Here is an 11,634-nt window from a genome sequence, read left to right as displayed (position 1 = left end):
TTTTGAGTCTTCTGAAAAAGCCCATGGAAATCTGATCAAGGGAACTCACAAAAAATATGACTATTCAGAGAAGTCCTTAAAATACTAAATAGAATTCTCTAATTGAAAAAAGAATCACTCGTTAGAAAAGATTCTGAATTATGAATGGAGTCAGAAAATGGACCTTATCAAGAGTCGTACATAGGACAAGATTTCCTCATATTAACTAATTTCTTGGAAATGGAACTGCAATGTGCGTTGATTTCCTCCTCGTCATTCTTTAGGTAACTGGCTAAATGGGAACTGGGCAGATGAGTGGAACATGGAACACACCCTGCCAAGTTTATAGGGTTGAGAATATTTCAAGTATTTGGCAGAAGTTTGTGAGACAGCTAAGCAAGGCCACAGTCACACCCGAAGGAAGGGTGTTGTCCTGGACTGGGGGAGAAGGGTTGTCTGACAGTGGTCTTCACCCTCTTGCTCCTCCCCTTAGTACACAGCCTAGTCAAACTCACGGAGAGGTGAGCAAGTGCTTACCCATGACCAAGACATCAGAGGACAGGCCTGCGGGCACAGGACGACAAACTGGCCCCAGGACACTAGACAAGACACCTCCTCTCAGAGTGTCCCCATCTGTCTTAGTTTTCTAGGGCAAACTACAAGAAACTAAATGGCTTGAAGCAACAGTGACATATTCTCTCACAGTTCTGGAGACTGACAGCCAAGCTCAGGGTGTGGGCAGGGTCAGCTCCTCCTGATGGTTGTGAAGGGGCATCTGTCCATGCCTCTCTCTTACCTTTGGTGGTCGCTCACTGTCCTGAAGTTCCTGGCTTCAGACACATGGCTCCAATCTCTGCCTCCACGTTGGCATGGTATAATCTCCCCCTGTGGTCTCTTTCACGGGTCTGCTAGACACTGAAATAGGGCCTTCTCTGATCCAGCAGGACCTCATCTTAACTTGATTACGTCCACCAAGGCCCTGCTGCCAAATATGGTCACAGCCATGGGCACTGAGAATTAGTACTTGAACGCAGCTCTCAGGGGGACACAATTCAACCCAAACACTGTCCTTAGAGAGTTCTGTGGTTTTCCTGTGTCCACCCACGTCCACGCATTGGGAGCTTCGTCCCCAGTGCAACAGTGTTGGGTGGTGGGTCCAACAAGTGGGGAATGGGGTGTGAATGAATGGACTTGACCTTGTTGCCACGGGTGTGGATTAGTTACCATGAAAATGTTCCACCAGTGAGTCCAGCCCCCTCGTTCTCTCTCCTGCCCTTCCCTCTTCCACCATGGAATGACCCAGCCCTTGGCTGATACCTGCACTTTGACATTGGACTTCCCAGCCTCCCAAACTATGAGAGATAAATGTCTTTTCTTTGTAAGTCACCCAGTAGGTGGTCTCCTGTTATAGCAGCAGACAGACCAACGCAGGGAGATTCTAACTTTTATTGAAACAGTTTTATTCTGCCAAGTAGCCCAGGCATGGTATCTTTATATGATGGCTCTAATTATAACAAAACATGCTTGGGGCACTGTCAGAATCGAAGAGGTTTTCAAAAATCTTGAAGTGAGACTATTTAAATGTACAACATCACAGGGAGGCCTGAGTGCTGGCCAGGGCAGCCTCGTGGTAATTGCAGTTTGACTTGCAGTTTGTTTAGTAGAAAATGTCATCTTTGCACTTAAGGGTAGAAGGGATATGTCCTAGCTGCCCAGTTTGAAATATAATATTTTTTTTCTAAAAAAAATAGTTCATCATTTTGGCTCAAGTGTGGGTGCTGACCTGATTGTATAAAAGCATTTTCAAATGGCATAAGATAAAGGTCAAACACCTTGTAACTCTGGAGCTTCTGACAAATGGGGTTGGAAAAATGTGTGCTTCCAAAGAACGGCCGAGAGACGGAGGCTGCCCACCTCTGTCCTACCCGGCCTCCTGAGCCACAGCGCCTAACCTCTGGAACGTTCTGCCACAGCAGGACTCTACCTCATTCCTGGCCTTCCTCGGACACCCCTTGTTCTTGTTGTTCTTCCTTTGGGTAGATCTCCTCCCCGCCCAGCATATTCCTTCTCCACTGACCCCAATCCTCACCCCACCCATTTCTCAAGGCTGGCCAAGCTCAAATGATGTTGCATCAGAGTCAAGATGGTCGCCCCTTGTGACAGATTCCTGACATCACCAGTCAGGAGAGGCTGTTCAACAATCCATCAAGAATTACGAGACCCAGTTGGGGGCAGATGTGGAGACAAATGTATCATTGACCGTGGAATTTTTCCCCCATCCTTTCTTGAAATCGTTTACTTGACCTGTACCCATATTTAATATAGAATTTAATAAAGAATTAATGTTAGAGGTTCCATCTGACAGTTATTACATTGTATTTCTTCGATTATAAAATTGTGTCTTTCTGAATGTTAATGGTCCTGAAATCTGGCTGTGGCTTCAATCGATTTTGAGAACCTGTCCGCTGTGCACATGTTTCTGTGCCTGTCAGGTGTTGTCACCTTATTTGAGTTATTTGACTTGGCAGCACCACCTAGAGTTGGATTTTATCTTAAATTGAATCCCTAATTGTCACTTGCAATGTCTTCAAAGAGATTACTTTCTGGGACGATGGTAGGACAAAGCTTTAATAGGCAGCAAGGCCTGAGCCCAGAGCTGCTGGAGGTAATTGACAGAGAGGGAAGCAAATAGCTGTGGCCAGAGGGGTCCTGCCCTTCCTCGCTGTTTGGAAAAACAAGAGCCATCTGGGCAGGAGGGTGCCGCCCTCTGCCTGGTAGCTGTCTTTGTCTTGCCGTGAGACACACTTAAAGGATGGCACAGACCAGGCCATGAGCAAGCTGGTGGCAAGCAGCTCGGTCCAGTTCCTTAGAACAGGTCAGGGACCCAGAGGCTGGAGAGCCCCGGTGACAGGTCCACATTCGTGAAGGACAGTGGCTCAGGGTCACAAGGGGAGTTCGGCTCACCTCCAGGAGAGATTTTTTTTCTTCCTGCAGTAGGAGGGCAATTAAGGAAAGAGGAAAATGTTGAGTTTAACAGAGAGGGAGTTCAGATGAGGGCTCACCATTCCTCAAAATGTCTTGAATTCTGCTTTCACTCTTTAGGGGTGAAGGTCATGAGCATGAGTCATGGGAACAGCTGGCTCTGTGGCCTCCACATCTTTGCTGAGAGACCAGAGGTAGTGAAATTTCAGACTGGCTGGTGGAAGACACCTGGGCTTAAACTTGAATCATGAAGCCAGAGATGAAGGTGGCACAAATGGCTGTCATTGTCACCTACATTTTCTTTAATGCTCACCTAACATAGTATTGCTTTTTTCTCTTTTAAAACAAAGCAACTACTGACTCTGGATATTTTGTAATTGCTGACGCCCCACCAGGCCCTTTTCTATGTATTAAAAAGAATTGAAATCAGGGTTTCCAAGTGACGTCTGCTCCCCCATGTTCATAGCAGCATCGTTCACATCAGCCAATACTTTGGTACGATCTTAACGTCCAATGCTGGATAAATGGATAAAGAAAATGTGGTGCATGTGCCCAGTGGAATATTAGTCAGCCCTAAAAAAAGAATGAAGTGCTGCTATGTGCATCAACATGGGTGGAGCTAGAGGACAGGTCATCGCTAAGGGTGATAAGGGTGATAAGCCAGTCACAGAGGGACAAACTTCATGTTCCACCTGCATGATGTACTTGGAGCAACAAAACCCACAGAGATGGGAAGTAGCATGGTGGTTCCCTGGAGCTAGTGGGAGGAGGAGGTGGGGACATGTTGACCAAGGAGTATAAGTTACAGTTATGCAGGATGAGAAGGTTCCAGAGATCAACCACACTGTGTCAGGCACTTACAAAATGTAAGAGGGCTGATCTCACGGTAAGTGTTGTTGTTACAAACAAACAAACAAGTGGGCAGGAGGAAGCTTTTGGAGATGATGGGTATTTGTGCTACCTTGATGGTGGTACACCTTCATGGGTGTACATGTGAATCCAAACTCGCCATTACATATGTGCAGTTTTTGTTTATCAGTTATACCTCAATAAACCAAAAGTCAAGTTGGGGGAAATTACTGTTTGATTACACTCAGAAGCACAGCTCTTGCTAGGTGGGAGCAGGTGCCGTTCTTGGCCTGGGGTGGCTGGAATCCCTGGTGCTGTCCAGATCCTCTTCTTAATTATTTTGGGTCTTCACTGTGTAGTGACCTTTGTCAGTGCCCATGCTGCTGCACGATTCCTGTTAGGTTACACTGGAATTGACATTTTCTACTATCATTGTTTGTCACTTAGGGATTTGCATTTGGGTGACACAGCAGAAAACCCAACAACAGTGATATAAGCCATACCTTTACACAGAGAGGTAAGTTCAGAAACAGGGGATGGCTAGTACTGGTTCAAGGCCAGTAACACAGTGATGTTCTTTGCTTTTTTGACATGATTGTAACCTGAGTGCAGAAGCTCCAGCCATCACATTTGTGTTCCACGTAGGATTATGGAAGAGAGAAAAAATTGTTCCCTTTGAGGAGCTTGCCTGAACTTTCTGAAACTTTTGCTTACATCTCATTGGCTTGAACTATAAGAAGAAGAAGCTGTGAGGAGTGCAGGCTTATTTTAAAACTGGGTTCCTTTCCATCTTCTAATAATTAAGTTTCTAAAATAAGAAAGTCACAGATAGTGGATGTCCATGGGCAGCCATCAGGGCTGTAAAACTTCCCTAGGACCCCACGGGGTGTTTCCTTCTCTCCTCCTGTGCTTGCTCAGAGGATGCAATTTGGGAGCAGTCTTCTGGGGCTTGGGGCTCTGGCTGACCCTGTCCCTGGTTTGAAGCTCACAGATGCCTCCGAGGATAAGCCAGCAGGTCAGCTCCTCCCCGGGAGCACGGGCAGAGCTTTTCCTTCCCCTCCACATGCCCAAATGGGAGACTGAACCAGCATCTCCATCAAAGACAGGGGTGGTGCCATGTGACCCTGCAGGCCTCACCACGGAGCCAGCTGCGCTGGAATCCGTTGTTTCCCCTTCAGGACTCTTGGTTCCGTTCTTCTCTCAGGGTCGCTCTCTTTCTGTCTCCAGGGATCCATTCACAAGTCTGCACCCCCATTGGATGGGGGGTGCTTAAAGGTGATGAGCTTGGTCCGCTCCCCAGCATCCTTTCCCCAGGCACCTTGTGAATCCCTAGTGACACTGGTTCGTGCCTCCCAGGCCCTGACCCCAGGTAAGCCCGCCTCCCTGAAGCATGGACTGTGCTGAGGTGGGGGTTCCAACAGGAGAGAATGGACCTTGGGGGGGCCTTGCAAACAATGCTCTTTGCAATTGTCCAGTTAGAATGTTACTTCGGCAGGTATATATGTTTCCAATGGCTGCTAAACAAATTGCTGCAACTGGGATAACTTCAAACAACAAGAATTTATTTGCTTACAGTTTTGGAGGCCAGAGGTCCACCATCAGGTTTGCTGGGCTGCAACCCAGGCATTGGCAGGGTTGTGCTCCCCAGGGGTCACCAGCAGACAAGCCAGTTCCTGGCCTCTTCCAGCTTCTAGAATCATGTTCCTTTGTTGAGAGCCACAGACGAAGGGGCCCCAGCAAACTTCCAGCTGCCAGCAAACTTCCATCTGCCAGCTGATGATTGGCTCACAGCGGCCCCAGCAAACTTCTAGCTGCCAACTGATTGGCTCCTCTGCGGTGATGCTCATTGGGCTGTTTCCCCGCCCTTTCAGACCACAGAGCTGCTCATTGGGGGACTTTTTTTGGCTCCGCCCACGCGACCCAGCCAATCCGCCTCAAGAGCAGGAGGAGTGGGGGAGGTGCAGAGGCTTGTGGGAAGCTGGTGGTGGCAGTTGGGCTTTGAAGGTTTTTCTGAAGAGCTGTGTGGTTTGGAGTGTGTGGTTCTAAAAATAAAGTTCGTTTCTTTTGACAAGTGGCTCCTGAATTGTGCCCAGCCAGACTGTGGCATTCCTTGTTTCAGAGTCTGCAGCAGAGCATCTTCCAGGTATTCTCCTGTAGGCATGTTGCTTTCTCCTCTCTGCCTTTGTCTCCTCTGATCCCCTCACCTCCCTTTTCTTAGGGTACTTGTGACCACATCAAACCCACCAGTTAATCCAGGATAATCTCCCACCTCCAGATCCTTGATTTGATATATCCTCAATGTAATATTTTTGACATGTAGCATTCACAGGCTGCAGGGATTGGGACCAGGTACCTTTTTTTCTCTTTTTGTACCAATGATTGAACCCAGGAGCCCTCTACCACTAAGCCACATCTCCAGCCCTTTTTTATATTTTATTTAGAGATAGCGTCTTGCTAAATTGCGGAGGCTGATTTGAACTTGCAATCCTCCTGCCTCAGCCTCCAGAGACACTGGATTACAGGCGAGCATCACCGTGTCTGACTTGGGCCTAGGTATCTTTGGGGTCATGATTCTGCCTCCTGTTGCCCAGGGTAGCATCAGGTACGCCTTCTTGATGTCTCCCAGGCCTTTGCTGCACCTCTGCACCATGTCGTAGCATTTGTTCCTTTCTTGTCACAGACTCCTGTGTGTATTTACAGGTCCGTCTGCCCCGCTGAGCTGAGGGTGTCTCAGAACTACAACCCTGCCCCTCTGTTCATTTCCCTGAAGCAGAGCAGCATGGCTGGCCTGAGCCAGTTCTTGATGAGTGAATGAATACATTTCTTCATCCAAGCAAAAATAATGCAAATTGAAGGCTCAAGACCCGAGGGAACCTGGAACCAAGGACCCAGAGACAGCATGGAGTTAATGCAGAGACCCTGGATCCTAGCCCCCAATCTGCACACCCCTTTTGCTGCCTCTGCACTGAGATAGCTGGCCAAGCATGGCTTATTTCCCGAAGCCTATTTTTAAAGTTTCTCAGTACTAGCAAGCAGCACTGTGGCTATAAATAGAAGCCATGGATTTTATGATCAGAGAAAATGAGTCCATCATGTAAACACACACACACACACACACACACACACACATACACTATTTATAGCCCAAGGATTTCCTCAGCAAGCATACTCACAGAAACCCTGGCTGATTTTCCTCCCAGCCACGCAAAGCCCCTGGACATGTCGCAGCAAGGGGAGAGTACGTCAATCTAAATTGTATTGAAATTTTTCTGAAAACCCACTTTCGAAAGGAGGGGCTCCTGCAAAATGTATGAAACCGAGAGCAGCCTGTCAGAGGAAAGGACTTCCGTGGCTGGTCCCAGTGCGGCTCTGGATTCTGAAGCATCCAGCAGTGTAAAGACATTCAATGTGAAACACCAGATAAGCCAGGAAACCAAGCACCAGCTGAGCCCCTCTGAAACCGTAATAAGAATCAGCCTTTATTGAGCACCAACTGCATGCCAGTTGGACTTACATTATTCCTTGTATCCTCTCAACAGACACAAGGTGCTGGTCCCATACTCACCCCATTTTACAGACGCGTAACTGAGGCCCAGTGAGGAGAGTCACTTGCCCGATGTTTGGTCAAGTCCTGGGATTGTAGAGGCATCTGGCGCTCGTAAGCACTGTGTCACGCCGTCAGCATCATAGCTCCAGAGAGCAGGAGGCGGGTGGAGAGTCGTCTGGTCACAGCTTCTGTTTGGTTTTTGAGACCTTCACCATCAAGTTCCCTTTGACTCCTGGGACACCTCTTCCTCCTGACTTCTCTTCCTTCCTCTTCTCCGCTCGGAGAAAACATCCTGTCCAGGGACATTGTCACCTTAATAGCAGGATGTTTTCCATAGTCACCATTCAGAGTGGGATGCCCTGGCCCAGCAGGACAGCCATGGACCTGAGACAGCCATCTCTGTCTCCCTCTGCCCCCAGGAGGAGGCTTTTCCTTCTAGCTGGAGGCTCTCACATCTGTGCCCCGCCTGGCCCCACCTCCTCCTCAGATGGCTTCCCTGATGGCCTTTGTCTTCCTGAAGGGGTTGGGCTGTTAGAACTGCTCACATCATAAAACCCCAGACACCTTGGTACAAGCAGATGCTGCAAGGACCAGCTGTCGGCACCCAGGGGACAGACAGAGACACGGAGCTAAAGCCAGAGGAACAGCAGCTCATGTCCCAGGTGTGGCTGATGAAGAGACTGAGGCTCAGCTCCAGAGAACGTGCCTCTCTGGCTGGTGCTGGAGACAGCACAGGGCCCAGATTTCCCAGGGCCAAGCGTCTGTGTTGTAGAGGATAATTCTGAGCAGGGTCATGATCATGGGTGAGATGTTGTCGCCCAACTTTCTTTGTTGAAAAAAGGGGCATATAAAATAAGACTTTGTAACTACTGCTCAGCAATATCCCCTCTATCTTCTCAGCTATTGCTCTTGTCCAGGTCACCCTGATATTTCCCCTGGCGGCAGAAGACACATCTATTTGGTCTCCTTTTCCTGTCCCTCCTCCCTATTTTCACCAGAAATATCTTCCAGAGACACAAGTGGGTGAGGTCCCCCCTGCTCCCGTTCCTGCAACCTCTCCTCCGGCTACACCTCCAATTCCTCAAGGCCATTCTCAATGGTTTTCATTAGGACAAAGCCCTGCCCACTCCTCCAGGTTTCCCTCCTCCTGTTCCTCCACAGGGGGCTTGTCTCCACCCACAGACCATTACTCGCTGTCCCTTGAGCCCACCTGCTCTCATGTGGCTCCACTCATGAAGTCATTTGGAACACAGACAGATTGTATCTTTTTGCCTCCTTGTTCCATGATCTGTAAGGGATGCTTAATGCTTATTAATGGGAAGAAGGGAAGGATGAATGGATACATAAGGGAGGGGTAGGAGTGCTACATTCCATTTTTGCAATCAACCTGCTTCCTGCAAATTCTTACCTCAACTTTGTCTCTTTCTTAAAGACATCTCCCCCAGCAGGATACAATTTCACCAAGCCTTCTGTGAGTCCAAGCACTTGAACACTTCCCTCCCCCAGTAGACTGCCTCACCCAAGGACAGAGACCCTCTTCTATATGTCCCTGGCACCTAGCATATGGTCCAAAGCTTTGGTGACCAACGGAACTGAAAGACTCACCAAATAAGTCAATAAAAAAGTCATAGAGGGTGGCACAGAGAACTAGGGGAAGAGCTAGGGCCAGATCCTGGCAACTGCCAGTGTAGATAAGACGCTAGGGATTTCACTAGTTTCAAGGATTTTTTTTTTAAAGAGATGGAGTCTCACTAGGTTGCCCAGGCTGACCTTGAACTTCTGGGTTCAAGAGATCCTCCTGGCTCAACCTTCCAGTAGCTAGACTACAAGTGTTCACCATAGAGGCTGACTCAGGTTTAGGATTTTTTTTTTCCTGAGGTGCCACAAAACAAATTAAGCAAATAGAACCCACCGCTAAATAACCAAACCAGAAGTGTGTTTGCCCACGTTGCCAAACTCAGTCATCAGTGTTTTCTTCCCTGAAAGAGCAGCATTTTGAGCAATTGATTCACAAAGCAGGTGATGATGTCCTGGGAGCAAAGCTGCTGCCTCTGCCATGTAAGATGGGGACAGACTTCAGAGCGGGGAGCAGTTTGGAGCAGTGGAAGAGCTCTCGATGGGAACCCAAATTATAGTCCCAACCCTGTCACTAACTTACCAGTCTCTCTGGGTTTTGGTCCACATTTCTTCAAGAGGAGGGAGCAAGGGTATGTTTTCCCTAAGCCATGTCACAGCTCTCAAGTTCTAGGTGCTTCCACCTGTGGAGCTCATTCAGGAAAACACGGATGGCTCAGGTTAATAATGAAGTAATGTGAAGTCATAGGTTTATTTTCTAAGTGTTCCCTATTCAAAGTCAAATGCAACAAAAATAATGAGAAGGGAAAAATTTGAAGAGTTTCATACAAATACACTTTCTAGACAGAATTAATTCATTCACTATGCTAACCAGGATCCACACCATTTCCAAAAAGGCCTCTGGAACTTTTCTTCTGCTGATCCCTGACCCTTCCTCTGCTGGAAACACTCTCGCGCTTATTTATTTATTTATTTATTTATTGTGGTCAGGTGCAGGGAGCAGAGGGCCTGCCCAACTCTATCTCTAGGGATCACTTCCATACCCAGGCAATATAAGTGTGCCATCAAAGTGAGCTGAAGAAATAGAAGTAGCGCTCAGCATTCCTCACCATCCCTTCCACCATGATGAAATTCAGTCAGCCTTTCCCCGTTAACTAAACTTAAAATATAAGACAGCCATGGCACCTCTCTTCCATACCGGCACCCCTGTGAAGTGAAAGGATTGACCCAACGACATTCTCTTTTGCATGTAGGATTTAAAATTTCCTTCTGCTTTCAAAAACATTATTAACCAGTGACAAAGCCATCACTTGTGGTTTAAACAGGACATTGGCATCCATGATCTCATATGCTGTGAAGCAGCAGTTATAATCCCCATCTTGCAGATGAGGAAACCAAGCTTGGAGAGTGAAAGCGACTTGCCCAGAGTCTTGGACCTGGGCTGGAGATCTCCCCTCAGCACCACAGGTTGAGGTCCCCCTGTGTACCCTTCCCTGCCAAAAACAAACTAGGAACCCTGAAACTTCAGGGACATCAGTTTTAATTCCCTTTTATTCTTTTCCTGCTTTCAAAGAGAATATATTTTTCTGAAACATGGAAAATTATTTTAAGGAAGGGCAAAAGAAGAGAAGATGGAAGGAAGGAAGAGAAGGAGGAAGGAAGGAAGGGAGGATGGGGAGGGAGGAAAAGATTGCAAATTGCTTTTACATTTAACTTATTAATTTTCATAAGGAACCTCTAAATCATGATGATCCTCATTTTACAGATGAACTGAGACTTAGATAAATCTCTTGCCCAAGGTCACACTACTAATAAGAGGCAGAGTCAAGAAATTGCCTGCTTCTTTTGAGATTCCATCCTGACAACAGCTTGGGGAATAGAAACAACAAAAACCAGTCTAAGCCACATGTGTGTCCCCTACTCTCCAAAACAAGTGAGGTTGAAGCCATCTTAGGTAGCAGCAAATTGGAACAATAATTTCACTTTACTGAGTTACAATATAAAAAGCTAACAAAGTCCATCAGCTTTTGAAAAAAATGTAACTCCATTTAGAAGCATTCAAAACAGTTTCCCTATGCTGAGATTCCAACATTAAAATTTTAATTAAATGTTACATGGCATAATAAAATAACTACCCCTTCTGCATATTCTCTTATAATGTTTTATCTTCATAGCTGCCATTTAAAGATTTTCTTTGTGAGCTACACTAATTTCCAATTAGCATTTTTGAGTCTTAACAACTACTGATATTTCACAAAGAAGAAGAAGAAGAAGAGGAGGAGGAGGAGGAGGAGGAGGAGGAGGAGAAGGAGGGGGAGGAGGGGGAGGGTGGGGAGGAGGAGGAGGAGAATGAAGAATAAGAAAAGCAGGAGCATGCCACAGAAGGTAATGGTAATTTGGTGGGACAAACAAATTCAGCTCTTACACAACATAGAACTATTTGGTTGGAGTGACAGAGCTCAGAAAGGCATTCATTTCAAAGTGAGAGTCCAGTGCTTGGCATGGTGAAGGGGCTGACAGAAATATGAATAGCATAGTTTTTCACTTCAAGTTCAACATCTGCTGGGAAAGACAGACCTAACCATTGCTAACTCCTGTGAACCCCACTGAGTAAGGCTATACCAGTCCTCTCCCCACTCCCTGTACTTATCCCCTGTGCAGCTACCGTGTGTGTGTGTGTGATACAAAAATGTATATCTTCC

This window comes from Marmota monax, unplaced genomic scaffold (assembly GCF_021218885.2).
Source record: "Marmota monax isolate L192 unplaced genomic scaffold, Marmota_monax_Labrador192_F-V1.1 WCK01_AAM20220418_F8-fsc00017, whole genome shotgun sequence".
NCBI lineage: Eukaryota > Metazoa > Chordata > Mammalia > Rodentia > Sciuridae > Marmota > Marmota monax.
This window is presented reverse-complemented; position numbering follows the sequence as displayed.